Genomic DNA, 16,243 nt, shown 5'->3' on the forward strand with positions numbered 1-16,243 from the left:
CTAGACCTTACTACATAAATACTAGCCTTACCAGTTATGAATTAACAATTAGTACTCACAGATGGCTTCTACCACACACAAGACAGCAACATCTATCATCGTCCTTGCACTGAATGCATACACAGTTAAGTATAATGTCTTTTCCCAGCCCTTCATTATCCATGACATCGTCATACTGTTGATGGAGAAAACAAGTAGGAAAAGCAATTCTTTTAGTTGTCATAGGAACCATAGAAAGATTGCCATTACACAACAACATCTGCTTCCTTTCCTTTGAATCTTTGAATCTTAATGATATGCACTTATCATAACAATTATATCCCAACATAAGGATAGATCCTTGTCTTTCATCTTTGTTAAATTAACTACAGGAGACAGCAAGTCTGGAGGTCCAACATACTTCAAAAGATATACCTTGTTCTTTGATATTCAGAAAAACAAAAAGCACACATCCTCTAACCATGAGAACAACAATCTGAATATGAGCAAGGCAGAAGAAAAAGAAAAGAAAAACATTTTAACTGTTTCATTTAGCCTGGAATCACCTTTATAATATTTTTACGAGTGACATTTTATTAAATATTACAGTTTCATTTTTATTTGCCATGCAATCCCATATGCATGGTATACTTGTTATTTTGGCATTGATTACTGATACAACCATTATAAAATATATGTTTATATAATACTAATAACATAGCCTTTTCTCTATCAGCACACACCTGCACCTTCCAATAACATGCCATTGTAAATAATGCAAAACTATATAATGCAAACAACTATTCAATCTAATCTTAATCTCCCGATCAATTTAACATTCTTCCTTAAACAAAAACATTCAAACACACAAGTTAACTATTTACAATATAACATGAGAACTGGTATTAACAATTAATCATATTGTTTTATTATCACTATGTTACAAGTATTAACCATTGGACCAATGACTTTATGCATTGTATTACAGTCTACTTTCCTTAAAAGGATTGACATTTTAAGTGCTTTGTTCCATGCCAAAGTCCTCTTCAAGCTCAAGTTATTTCTGTTCTATAATACTTGTCCTGGTCCACTTCAATAAATACACAACACCGAATGACATTTGACGACCTTTATTAAACTTCCATAAACATGATTGTTAAACAATAGTTATAAATTTCAACCAAATCATGACAGATGATAATAACATCCATGAAAGAAAACATAAAATAACCATAAGGGCAGTGTAACCAACCGCTCACCCTTGAATAAGCAGCGTCCCCACTTGCTCATTTATCCTTACACTACCAAGGCAGCATACCACTCACCTTCAATTTATTGAATTACACCATCCAAATAAGCAGCTCAGCTCAGCTTGCTTATTAACTTATCCAAAAGAACAACCACTCACTTTCTTTCCCAACTTATTGAAGTGCACATCCAACACCAGAGGGGAAACAGAAGAGGGCAAGCCTGCCCCGCTTCTCCACCCACCAGCCTGACCAGGCTGTTCCCCCTCTCTTTTGCCAAACCTCCAGCCTCGTAACTGCCATTAAGGCATTAGGGCAAACATCATTCGGTGCACTCCATCCTTCTTAACCAAACTGTGTCCATGCCAACACCTCTCAAATCCCTATCCCATAAATAACAAAATTAGCCAGTTGCCTAAAAGCTGAAAGTAAACAACTGTTCCCTCTCCACTGCTAAGGTAACCCACCCTAACCTCATAATCTAGCATACCCAGTATCTATGATTGAAATACTCAGTTACCCCACTATCATAACAATAAAAGCTTCATAATGATTCTCTGGTCATCACCAGACAACCAAACACTTCCACTTGAAACCATGCAAAGACAATTGCATACCCTCACCTAAAATTGCAGCTCCATCTTACTGCCCAATAAATGTAATAACCATATGAAATCTCTTTCAATATTCCATTTAATAGTAATCTTATCACACCAATTACTCATTATGAGCAAAATTGCATTTAAGCCACCATCATGGCCTTTAATAGTGCAACCTGAAATGCACCACAAACAGTAAACCCTATCCAAGCAAACTACCCAAGCACAATGTACCACAAAAATCTGCAAGTGTCCCACGTCACCAGGTCAAACAAGGTCACTGACATGCCATCATGCCTAAAAGCCACCTCCTGATCATCCAATGGATATACTAATAAACAAACTGTCATTTCTTTCCCTAATGAAACAATTGTCTAAAAATCCCCATCATATCCACCATCCATTGAATGGGTGACGGACTTCACGCCCAGATTCCAACCATGTCCCTTGAAGGACAACAGCCATATGTGGGAATAAGAAATTAAATTTAGGTAGCCTACAAGGGCCTTAAAACCATTAACCTCATCCCTAGCCATAAACCGTCATTCGGTGTACAGCGTCCTCCCTCACCACACTGGATTTCTGTCATCACCACCCAAAGCCCTATCTCATAAACAATCAAAGTATATTGAATAAACCTCCGCTTACCTAATCATCAATAGTAGCCTTACCATGATTCTAAAACTAAACCTAAGATCTGCAAAATTGTAGTATTGTGCATGTATTCATTTTACCTACTGTATATTTATTGATTTCTTGAATTTTTCATGTGGTTCACAATTTTTTCCACTAGATGGTGCCAGATTATTTTATGCTATTTATTGTATTATATATACATTTTTAAAACATGACATTTAATAATGATTATTTATTTAGTTGTATTTATTTAATATATTGTACACATTTTAATATGAACAACATTAATATGGACATTTGGATGTATTTTACTTAATATTTTACGATTTATATATGTATTTAAAACTAAGTCTTCTTGTAACTTGGAAATTAATTGATTCACTCACTTCATTGGTCAATTCAAGAAGCAAAAGTTATTTAATGGGGAAATTAGAATGTATATGCCTATCTGATGAAGTTCTTTGAGACGGAAACGTAAGGGGAAGTGTTTTAATCTGCGTTAATGCTTCTTGTGCTTGTGTGCTAATTTTGTGGTGGTTCGTGATTAAAGTACTTGTGTGTTGGATCTGCTGGTCTCTAGTGCCTTCATTTAGCCTTACCATGATTCCCAGATCAGTACCCACCAAATATGCCACCCAAAATTTGACCCATGCCAGAAAAAAAAAAACACACCAGGACAATGCACCACCAAAAATCTAAGAAGCTGATATGTCACCCAAAACAAAACAAGGTCAACGACTTGCCATTATGCCTAAGTGCTGCCCCTCCTCTTTTTTTTTAATGGCTATACTCATGACCACAATGGTATTTCCTTTCTTTAAATGATCGATTGCCTAGTAATCCTGCCATCGAACCCACTATCCCTTATAAGGCAACCAACTTATAAAACCAAAATTCAGACACTCTAGAAAACTGTACAGTAGAAATATACTCCTTTCCAAGTCCCCCATGAGCTAGTTCGTGAAAACTCCCTATGATGTGCAACAACAAAGAACTCTTGCAACATATCACACCTGACACCTAACAAAAGGAAAAAAATTGATGTCCAAGACCAAGAAGGAGCAGGTGCCCAATTGGAAGCAATGTCTCCTTAGCCTGAACAAGCAAATAAGAGCACTAGTGAAATCCTCCAAAGCAAACTTTGAGTCTAAATTGGCCACATCTACTAGAGACAATCATAAGGCCTTCTTCACACATGTCCACAACCTCAAAGGAAGCACCCAGATCTGTTCAGAACTGGTGGTCAAGGACACCACACATACAACTGCCATAGATATAGCAAACTTGCTGGCTGACAGATTCAGCAAAAACTTTACCTCTCTGTCCCCCCACCATAAATCAGGACATTCCCAGTACCTGCCCCCATCTCTTTATATCTAGGGAACAGGTTATCACTGCTCTCTCAAAGGCAAAAACTACAGCCTCCATGTAACCTGATAACATCCTAGGCTGCATCCTACATGAACTCAGGCATGAACTTGCAGCACCATTAGGCACCCTATTCAACCAAAGCCTGAGTACTGGCTTCATCCCAGCTGAGTGGAGGACAGCCACTGTCATCCCTTTACACAAAGTGGAGCATCCACCAATCTGGGAAATTATAGACCCATCAGTCTAACTAGCCTGATTTGCAAGGCCATAGAATGGATTATTATGGACCTCATTAACAAGGACATTGGCAACCTCCAAACACTTGATCCCACACAGTTTGATTTTGTCAAGGGGAGATCATGTCTGCTAAATTTGGTCGACTTCTTTGAGACAGTCACCAAAGCCATGGATGAGGGGAAGATGATGCACAATGCCTACCTTGACCTGGCCAAAGCCTTTGACACTATTCCCCACTCGGCTATAATAGATAAACTCTCTCAACGAGGCATCAATTGATATGATACCAAATTGATATGATGGCAAATTGGCTCACTGATAGAACTCACATAGTCAAGATAGGGGAAGCCACCTCAAGCAGTAGTCCAGTAACAAGCGGCATACCCCAGGGTTCAGTCTTGGGGCTTCTGTTACTTGGGATATACTTTTTTGAGATGCAGGCCAAAACCAGTGGGCTATGGCTGACCAAGTTTGCAGATGACTGCAAGCTGGGTGCTGTCATCAATTCCCCTAGTGATGTGGACATTCTCCAAGAGGGTCTCATGCAGACAAATGACTGGTGCCAGAAACATGGGCCTCAAGCTGAATACCAAAAAATGCATCATCATCCCCTTTGGGGAGAGTGATGTCCTCACAAATTATCACATTAATAACAATATCCTAAGCACTCAATCAGTCTACAGGTATTTGGGCCCCCAGGTTGATAGCAGCCTGACTTTTGACTACCAGGTTGCTTCCATGGTACGCAAAGCCTTCTACATGGCCCACCTCATAAGTAAGAGTATCTCAACCAGGGAGAAGGAGGTCATAACATCCCTGTATTCTTCCCTTGTAAGGCCCATTATTGAGTACAACGCACCTTTCAGCATGTACCTCGCAAAGCACATGCAGCAGCTGGAGAGACCACAGAAGTTCCTCACCAGGAGAATCCAGGGCCTCAAACATCTACTATACATAGATAGGCTAAAAGTCCTATCCCTCTACTCAGTTTCATAAAGACTTCTCAGTGGTGACCTCTGTCTAGCATACAAGGTGATCATAGACCCCCAAGAATGATACAGATTTCCACTCCACAACCACTGTAGGTATCCAAACACTTTATTGATTTCTCCAAAAATACAAGTTGAGAGCTTTCTTCCCACAATCGGGTCTTCCTCAGAACATTTAAAACACCAAACAACTTGCTCTTAAATACCCATAGGCAACCACCCCACCTATTCCAATTAAACAATTAACATCCTCACAGAATACTTAAAGCAATCCTACTCAAAAAACACATTTACTCAAAAAAACACACACAAAACCACATTTTCTCCACTGGGGAAATAACATTGATGGCAACTACCATAAATTCATATCCTAATACTGCAATAAAAAGTTTATATTTATATAAAATGATAACATTTGTTGAAAAAAGTATTGCTTATACAAATTTTTATATACACATAATAAATTTGAACATTAAAACCTAAAAATTAATAAAATACTTATATGCAAAAACATTCCTCCTTCATACTTCCTGTAACTATGCCTAAATATGAAACAATGTGCTTAAAGTGGCTTTGAACAACAAATCAACAATATATAAATGTATATAAAAAGTATTATACTTGGTTTTAATTTAACCTAAAATGTTTTTTAACTTCAAAATATACATAATATTAGCATTCTCATTAATTCCTGGGGACTGGGTGACGTTTAGCCTCAATTGCCACCTTAATTCACATAAATCCAAGTGCACATCCAGTATTGCCCCTTGAGTGTCCTTGATAATTTGCTGGAGTACTAAAAATGTAAAAGTGTGCCCATTAAATTCCTGTATATGTCTGTTTAAAGCATTAGTAATTTTTTGATTTCTTATGTCTAATAGATGCTCCCTCATCCTATCCTTAAATTTCCTGCAAGTCTAACCGACATAGAATGCGGAACACATTTGGCACTTAGCCAAGTAGACCACATTCATGCTATTGCAATTAAAATGACTAGTAATGTGTAATGCCCTATTGTTCAAAACAAATGTGTCCTTAGTTTCCGGTATATTTTTACAAGTGCCCATTCCACATTTATAATTTCAGTTAATCCTAAACAGGGCCAAACCAGTTTGCTTATTCCTTTTGTTGTTATTACCATTTACTTCCAACATATTCTTAAATGATCTGTCTTTCCTAAAGACTACTCCAGGTTTTATACCAATTTCCCAGTCAGATGGTCATCACATGCCAAAATTCCCCAATTTCGTCTAATAATTTCCGCTATTTCCTCCCCATCCAGATTATATGTTGTAATGAAACTAAGTGATTCATAAACCTTTTTATTATTCTTTTCTGATATGGGTTCAACTGAATCAAAAACTACACCTATTTCACATCCTTTTAAGATTGGCTTAAATACCCTGCAAAGCCTTTTGATTTTCACCTCTTTGACAATCTTTTGTATCATATTAGTGGGGTACCCTCTCTTCTTGAATAATTGGGCAATGAATTCCACTTCACATTCAAATGTTATATCATCATTTACCATACGGGCAGCCCCCACCATTTGCCCCTTAACAATGGACTTTTATTGGGATAAAGGATGCCAACTTGAAAAATCTAAATAAGCATTGGGAAATGTTGGTTTCCGATAAATTTCCAAACTGAGCTTTTTATCCACACAATCCAACTTCAAATTCACATCCAGATATGTGATACTCTCTCTACTATAAGTATATGTAAATCTCAAAAAATGGGTTGTTGCATTAATATACTCAAAAAAATCAATTAGACTCTCAAATGTTCCATCCCAAATTAGGAAAATATCATCCAAAAAAATGAGTAAAAACCTTAATGTGTTCAGCAAAGGGACTTTTGAATATGTATTCCTGCTCCCAATATGCCATCACATAGTTGGCAAAAATTGGGGTGCAGGCTGCTCCCATGGCTACCCCAGTTGCCTGTTTGTAGTACTGGCCTTCAAAGAAAATGTAATTATTACACAACACCATCTCCATAAGTGCTGATGGTTTGTTAATCTCATCCTGCTCATACAGACCAGTCTTTAATAATTGCATTTCCAACCAGTTAAGCCCTGTTTCATGCGGGATTACGGAGAACAGGTTGCAAACATCTATGGTCCCCAATAGCATGTCATTGCTAACCCTTACTCCATTCATTTTCTCCAAAAAAATGCCAAGAATCCTTACATATATATTCATGTATACCCAAACCTTTTCTTAACTTTTGGTCCAAAAACTTGCTAACAAAACAAGTCTTTGCCATTTTTCCATCGACTATCGGTCTAAATCCTGGATTATTTAAGGCTTTATGCAGTTTTGGTATACCAAATATTTTTGGGACCATAGGATGCTCATTTCTTAAATATTTATATTAATTTTCATCAATTTGCGCTTCAAGTACCATATTCTCCAAAGCCAAATCAATATTCCTATTCATAATATTAACTTTGTTTAATGAACTTTCCTCATATGTGTCATCCATAAGAAGCATGTTCATAGCATTTGAATAATCAGTTGCATCCATTATGGCTAAACCATTACCCTTGTTGGGCTTCATAACCCTAATCGTTTTGTCATTCACTATTTCAGCCAAAAAAAAATTTTCTTGCTTCATAAGATTATATTCAACATTCACTTTTTTGTGTCCCAACACTCTTCTAATTTCCATTGCACATACCTTATCATACACTGCAATGCAATTATTAGTTGGAGGGTTAAAAATGCTTGGTATTCTTAAAGTTGTCTGTTCATACATTAAATCACTATTAAATCATGATTTACAGTTTAATTTACGCACAAACAGATTTAAATCCATAAGCGTCTGTGCTAAATCACCCCTTCTACTTGGCACAAACGTCAAACCTTTGGAAAGTAAGTTAGCATGCTCCGTCATTAAATTTTTACCTGAATAGTTATAAATTTTAAAGTCACCAATATTATTCATAATTTCAACAGGTACAAGCATTTTTTGTCCACTAAATCCATTACAATGTCTAAATCTTCACTACTGTTAAAAACCTCATTTTCTTCGCTTTGCAAGTTGCCGTCAATACAATCATTCACCTCTGGATAGAGTTCGGCATCAGTGTGGATAAACCTCTGTCCAAAAACATCACCCATATCATTCGTATCTACCCCAAAGTTATCAGTACTCACATTATCAAGTTCAATTGATGTTTGATTGATCAACTGTTCCGATAAAAATTCTTCCCCTTCTGGTTTTTCATTCTCAAGTTTTTTGGTCTTGCACCCAGCCGATAATAATCCCTTTGAACTTCCCCTGAAAAATGCGCCTGTTGATACTCCCTTTCTCTAAGACATTCAGAGCGTCACAAATCTCCACCATTTTGTTTTTGCCATCCTGTTTCCTGCTCAGAAACCCTTCTTGGACTTGACGTCATCTCCCATCAATTTTGCTCCTCCGCATTGATACCTGATTGGTTGTTACCATGGCGCCCAGCCAAAAAGGGATATACAAGCCCTTTCTGATACTCGTTAATGTCTCTTTTGATTTTGTTGCACTTTCTGAAAAAATGTCATTGTACAAATTCTCAACTTTGCTATACACATTTAGTAAATTGGTTTGGAAATGGTCAAATAACAAATAATTTTGATACACTTCTCATTGCCCTCCAAGGTCTTAGACAGACCTTCCAATACACGAGTGTTATATTTTATGATTATTTTCATTACATCCATAGCCAAACAGTCAAACAACTGATGCAATTCAGTCAACATGTCAGCATCATACTCAGCACCAGTCGGATATCGCCATGTACGCAGGCCCCTTGGCACCTGCTGAAGCTCAATGTTTCTTTCTAAATATGAATTTTCAAGCTGGAGCTTCTTAAATTTTACAAGATCATTTTCATACTTAGCAAGCCGGTCAGCTAAGGATAGGGTTTGCTGTCCCCCAGCACCTACACTCATGTTGTCGCGAAAGTTGAAACCGTTGACTTTCCAATGTACTGGGCCATTGTCAATAGAAGTATGCACATTTCCATTCCCATTTTCACCGTTAATTTGTCCATTGTTTTGTACCATTACATCCTGCTCTTACAAGCCTCAAGAAACCTGTGTCAATGGTAACCCCAGGCTACCAAAAACATTGAAACTTTGTTTGTCCACAAGAGATTTTATTTGGGTGGTATGAAGAGCCAGCTGCTGGTTGATTTGCTGTAATAACTGCATAACATCACTATTACTGCTGGATCCTTCCATGGTCAAGAAGAATGGAACTCCAAACCAAATAACCAAACACAGTAGAGACTGCCAAGAATGATACATATTTCCACTTCACAACCACTGTAGGTATCCAAACACTTTATTGATTTCTCCAAAAATACAAGTTGAGCGCTTTCTTCCCACAATCGGGTCTTCCTCAGAACATTTAAAACACCAAACAACTTGCTCTTAAATACCCATAGGCAACCATCCCACCTACTCCAATTAAACAATTAACATCTTCACAGAATACTTAAAGCAATCCTACTCAAAAAACACATTTACTCAAAAAACACAGACAAAACCACATTTTCTCCACTGGGGAAATAACATTGATGGCAACTACCATAAATTCATATCCTAATACTTCAATATTAACTATATTATGCTCAACTTGTATTTTTGGAGAAATCAATAAAGTGTTTGGATACCTACAGTGGTTGTGGAGTGGAAATCTATATCATTCTTGGCAGTCTCTACTGTGTTTGGTTACTCGATCATAGACCCCATTTTGATGGAACTGCTGCATATTCACAAGTCAAGCTCCACTCAAGTAACCCACATGCAAGGCCTCAACCTGATCTGTGACATCAACAAGACTTGGTGGGACAGATTTGTGTCCCAGAGGCTCCCTCATCTATGGAATAGACTCCCTCTCTACATCAAGCAGGGTACCTCTTTACCCCTTTTTAAGTGCAACCTGGATAACTGGATGGGAAACAGAAAATATACCCCTGGGATTCCACCCATGTTCCTGCTGTACAGGGGCATTGGGTGCTGATTTGTCTAAACATGGGCTAAACACCTGGCTAGGCTTATAAGGGCCTCAGGGCCAATAGCCTGGTAAACTCCTATGATCCTATACACTGCCAACAAGCTCATTTACATGAATGATGGCAAAATATTAGCACATGTGTAATTCTTTTCTGAGGTATTGAACTCAGAATTGAAATAACACTGGTCTATGGTGCTCCATACCAGGAGTACAGACATATAGACATTTTTGATGCTGCACCATTTTTAACAGATCTGTGCTATGATAACATTTTAGGAGATGGTTACTGTCAGCTGCCTGTCAAGTGCCAGGATCTGCCACATAACCCACGCACTCAGGTCACTCCACAACAAGTACAGATATGACTCTGCCAGTGTCCATGTTGGTGTGAACGACCTGAGATGTACCTCACTGGACTAAGAGACATGGAAGAGCTCTCTGATCTTGTAGCCCAGGCAGTTATGACATACGACCTGAGTAGCATCCTGCCATCACCCAGAATAATACCGCAATACAAGGACAAAATGATTGACTTCAACAATTGGCTAAGCTTCTGGTGTCATTCTAAGGGGATCCAGTATCTGTCTGCCTGGGACGACATGGTCAATAGACCATGATGCTTTGCCACAGATGGCCTGCACCCGTCGCCCCTGGGATTCCGGATACTGGCTAAAGGTCTTGCCGCCCCTATAGTGCCTTTTTAGGCAAGGTTCAAATGACAAATTCACCACCATAACAGGAACAGGCAAGCAAAAACTGAGGGTAATGCTACTCAATGCTAGAAGTCTACATCTCAAAATGAACTCACTCGAGGCACTCCTTAAAACGGAGAACATCGCTATCTGTGCAGTGACTGAGATCTGGTTCAAGGCTCTAGAGACCATCTCTGCATTACCAGGCTATAACTCATACCACACTTTTTGGCCATCTAACCTGGACCAGAACACCAAAGATGGAGGTGTGTCCATATTCATTAAGGATATCCACACCTCCAGGCTAGTTGCACAGCATAATGCATCCGAGGTTATCCAAATGCAACTAACTCTGGGCAAATCTGCAATCCAAATTGTAGCTTGCTACAGTTACCCCACCATGCCCCAGGATTCCCACTCCTCTTTTCTTGATATACTGGAAAATATTAGGGTTCAACCAAACACCCTAAGAATGGGCGATTTCAACTATCCCACCATTAACTGGGAAAACTACTCATATACCAACTCCTTCACTTAACGCTTTCTGGAATTCATAAATTCCAATGCCCTGGATCAGCTTATCCACACCCCCACTAGACCTAGTCATTACCAACATGAGTGACCGGTGTTCCACATCTGAAGTCAACTCCTCGTTGGTCAGATCCAACCATAAGCTAATTACCCTAGATATTCGCATACCGTCCCCACCCATCATTAAAGAAACCATGGTAAAAAATTTCTCCAAAGCCAACATCATGCTTCTTAAGACAGAAGTGGTGAACTTCATGACACCCATGCAGATGGACAATACAGTTATGAATGCTGAATCCTACACAAATGCACTCTATAAGCACTTACACAAGTGCATGGATCGTGCTATCCCAAACAGAACCAAGACGCTCTCCTCCAAAAAAAAGGAAGCCAATCTGGTGGTCCCCTGCCATAAACAAACTCTACAACAGAAGGAAGAAACTGTTGCAAAAGACAGTAAAATCCTGTGAGTGGAGGAGCTCCCTGGTCAGCCTCAGTAAGAAGTTGAGATCCCTTATAAGATCATCCAAAGCTAGCTAGCTATGAAAACAAAATTGCCACTGATTCTAAGGGCAACCACAAAGCATTCTATAGCTATGTCAAGAATCTCAATGGCAACACCCAGATTTGTTCTGAGTTACAGCACAAAGGCATGAAAATTACAGAACCAACTGATATTGCCAACATCCTGGCAGATAGGTTCAGTGCTAACTTTACCCCCCTCTCACCCCCTAAAGGGCCCATATCTATACAGGAAGAATGCAGAGTCCCTGTAATCACATCTATGCAGGCAAAAGCTGCACTCTCTAAAACCAAAAATACAGCATCCATGGGACCGAACAACATCCCAGGCTGTGTTTTACATGAACTTCAGAATGAACTGGCTCCCCACCTAAGCACCATGTTCAATCATAGTCTCACATCAGGCTTTGGGCCCACTGAATGGCGCACAGCAACAGCTATCCCACTCCACAAAGGGGGAGCCATCACTGATCCTGGGAAATATCGCTCTATTAGCCTGATGAACCTGGTCTGCAAGGCCATGGAATGTATCATCATGGAACTCATAAACAAAGACATTGGTAACCTCCAAACTCTGGACCCCACCCATTTCGGGTTTGTGAAAGGCAGATCATGCCTTCTGACCCTGATCGACTTCTTTGAGGCAGTCACCAAAGACATGGACGAGGGTAAGGTGTTCACACAGCCTATCTTGACCTTGCCAAGGCTTTCGACACCATCCCCCATTCTGGAAATATAGCTAAACTCACTAAACTAGGTATAAATCCCTGCGTCACAAGATGGGTTGCCAAATGGCTCACTGACAGAACCCACACTGTAAAGGTTGCAGACTCCAAATCTGACTTCAAACCAGTGACAAGTGGAGTACCACAGGGCTCAGTCCTGGGACCTCTCCTGTTTGGTATCTACTTCTCTGAAGTACAGGCTAACACAGAAGGTCTCTGGCTAACTAAGTTCGCAGATGACTGCAAACTAGGAGCCATAGTCGAGTCCCCAAATGATGTGGACATCCTACAGAAGGGCCTCACTGAGACAGATGCCTGGTGTTAGAGGCATGGCCTCAAGCTCAATACCAAAAAGTGCATTGTGATCCTCTTTGGTAAAAACTCTGTACCCATGAACTACCAAATGGGAGTCGACAACGCTGAATGTGTGATAAGAGACCTTGGGACCCAGGTAGACAGTAGTCTCGCCTTTGATAATCACATCACCACAGAAGTCAGGAAATCCTTCTATGTGGCACACCTCATCACAAAAGGGTTCTCATCCAGGAAAAAGGAGGTCATTGTTCTCCTCTATTCAGCACTCATTAGACCCATTATATTGTACAACATCCCTTTTGGAATGTACCTCACAAGACATCTGCAGCAGCTGGAAAGGCCACAGAAGTACCTCACAAAGAGGATTACTGGCCTCAAACAGATGCCCTACACTGACTGTCTCAAAAAACTCCAGCTTTACTCTGTAGCGTATCGCCTACTCCGAGGAGATCTCTGCCTAACATATAAAGCGATGTTAAACCCAGAGCTGTTGGACATGCTACACCTAAAGAAATCCCAATCCCTTCGAGCTACATGCTCTAGGGACCTAAACCTTGTCACCACAATAAACAGGACATGCTGGAGGGGTATATTCCTGTCCCAGGGACTTCCTATACCCTGGAACAAGCTACCCATCTATGTCAAGCAAAGTTCCTCATTAGCACTCTTCAAGAAAAATCTTGATAAGTGGATGGCAAATAAGAAATACTCCCCGGGGATCATTTCTGTGGCTCTGCTCGACAGGGGCACAAGAAATTAACTTTCTTGGGTGACGTAAGCCAGGGACCCTTGTTGGCTAGGCCCTTGGGCAGATAGCCTAGTACCTACCTATGAACCTATGTATCATCATTTGCCCATGTGTTATGATCATTGCAGTAAAGTAATCATTATATGAATAATACAGGTGCATACATACACAGTCCTCATATCTACTGACTGTCCACATGTTTAAGACATGTTGTAGTGCTCCTTGTGCAATGGTATTTGTTCCATTTAAATCACTGAGTGCTAAAGTCACTATATGATACATACATCTATGTGTCAGACTTTAGATACTTTAGAAAATGCATGGTAGTGCTAAAGATTTAATCCTAATACCTTCTACCTTGTGTGTGTATAGAAGCAATATTTTTAGATTGTGTCTAGTATTGCATAATTGTCACCCCATGCTTCCTTAAATTGACCAGATGTCTTTCATTTATTGCTACGAAGATATGACTAGGTTTGGGAGGACTGTGAATTTCAAAAGAGGCAAAGCAGGGTACTGCTTGTGGCACAACATATGTGTCCATAATTTAAAAGAGCAAAATTGAATGACAAATGATAATGGTCATAGTTTTAGATGTTATGTTGCTTTCAGACACCTGCTAATCTGCATCAACAGTCTATAGACAAAATTATTAGCAGACCACACCACAAAGGAAGGCAATTTCAGGTGCTAAATCACAAACATTTGAAGATACTATGAAAATAACATGAACCAAGGGAGTTTGTATGTAGCGTACATGGTGTATATTCAACCCTGCAGACTGCTCAACATCATAATAACTGCCTCCTCAGAGTGCTATCAGTCTGTCTTAGCATCGCACAGAAAGACTAAGCACAGCAAAGCTAGGAACAGCAGACTAATACAGCCGAAGGCAAAAACTCACCAGTTTTTGTCATAAGGCATAGTCATTTAAGATCAGTTAAAACTGCCACTCAGTACCAAGCCTCACACAAATGCTGAGGACAAAGACTGATGAGACAGTAATGAGTTGGCAGACTTTAAAGATTCCCTGCAGACAACTCTATTAGAGATACTGGGTGAGCAAAATGGTTTAACTAGAGAAATGATTTTTCTGATCTTTGATACAAAATCAGAATTGCCTAGACATAGTAAGGCCTTGCTGGGTTTAATTATGGTGGCTGCCAAAAAATTAATTACTAGAAAACAGAAATCAAAGTCTAAACCAATTGTACTAGAAGTAGTGAATATGTAACAAAGATAAAACAACTGGAATTGGGATCTTTAGTAAAGGGTAGGAGCAAATTACATAGGAAAAATGGGAATTGTGTTGTGGGAACAGTACATACAAGGGAGGAATGAGGTCTAAAAGAAGGCAGGACTTGAGTGAGCTATGTAATGTTTGATTGGGTAGATTATAAGTGATATATAATGTTTGCAACTAAGATGTTGTCAATATGGTTTGTTTCATTTATATAAATGTATGATTGCCTTTATCATAACTGATAATTTAAAAAGGTGTTTCTTGTTTAAAAAGGGGAAAAAAGATTGATGAGACAGAAGGGAAAGATAGAGAGAGGCAGTAGGAAAGAGAAGGAGAGAAAGACAGAAGAGATTTTTGTTTATGGCACACTTCTGACCATCTTTGTGGTACGTCCGTGTTAGGTTTGTCATCTTAATAATCTTGTCATGCTGTGCACAATAAAGTGTTTCCAACAGGAAGCAAGCAGAGATAGAACCATGATTAAGACATAAGCAGGATAATGGTGGGTTAATAACAAGTAGCCAACAGTTCCACAGATAATATTAAAATGCAAAAACATTAAATAATATTTGATATACTTCTGAAATTGAACATTTGGCACTATGCAAAAGCAGTTCACAGACATAAGCATTATCTGAGCCAAACACAAGAACATCAGGCTACATCACAGTAATGACAACTGTAACATCCCAAAAGGTATAAATTATATCCCACAGCATAATAAACATGTATTTATTTATTATTTATTAATTTATTTGTCTTTGTTTACTGGATAACATCCATTTTCAGCAGAGGTCAGGAGAAAAGGAGTTTTTGTACTGATAAGTTAACTGATATTCACTGCTAGTGATCACCGACAGTCACTGGCATGCAATGTCAAGCATCACACAAAGGCAGAAGCAAAATAAAAGTTATAAAACAATTTAAAAATGTGAAAAAGCATGAAACAGTCTGCTGATTTATCCAAGTGGTACACTTTTAAAATATCTAGATCTGAACCCAGCACCTATGGCATTACCCTGAAACATTCATTATTTTAACAGTGGTGGCCACATGATGACTGCATTTTTGTTACATATTTTCACGCCTTCATGTCATGAGACTTATTTAGGAAGGGGATGTCCATAATCTCATATAAGGTCATATGCACTAAATGTACAAGTAAAAAGCACATCTGTTTTTAAAAAATATCTTACTTTCATGACTACTTGTCCTGACATATTTACAAAGATTTTGATCAAGGATCCATATTTCACAATTCATTCTGTTGTTGTTTTTACTTCTTCACACTTTAGTCCATGGCATATTTGTTAAATTATGAACATAAAAATTTGCTGTTACTATTATCAATAGTCATAAAGCTGCAGGAGGCACATATCAATATGATCTAATTTATTGTTCATTA

Source organism: Protopterus annectens, chromosome 4.part1 (genome assembly GCF_019279795.1).
Source record: "Protopterus annectens isolate FY-2018-M chromosome 4.part1, PAN1.0, whole genome shotgun sequence".
Lineage (NCBI taxonomy): Eukaryota > Metazoa > Chordata > Ceratodontiformes > Protopteridae > Protopterus > Protopterus annectens.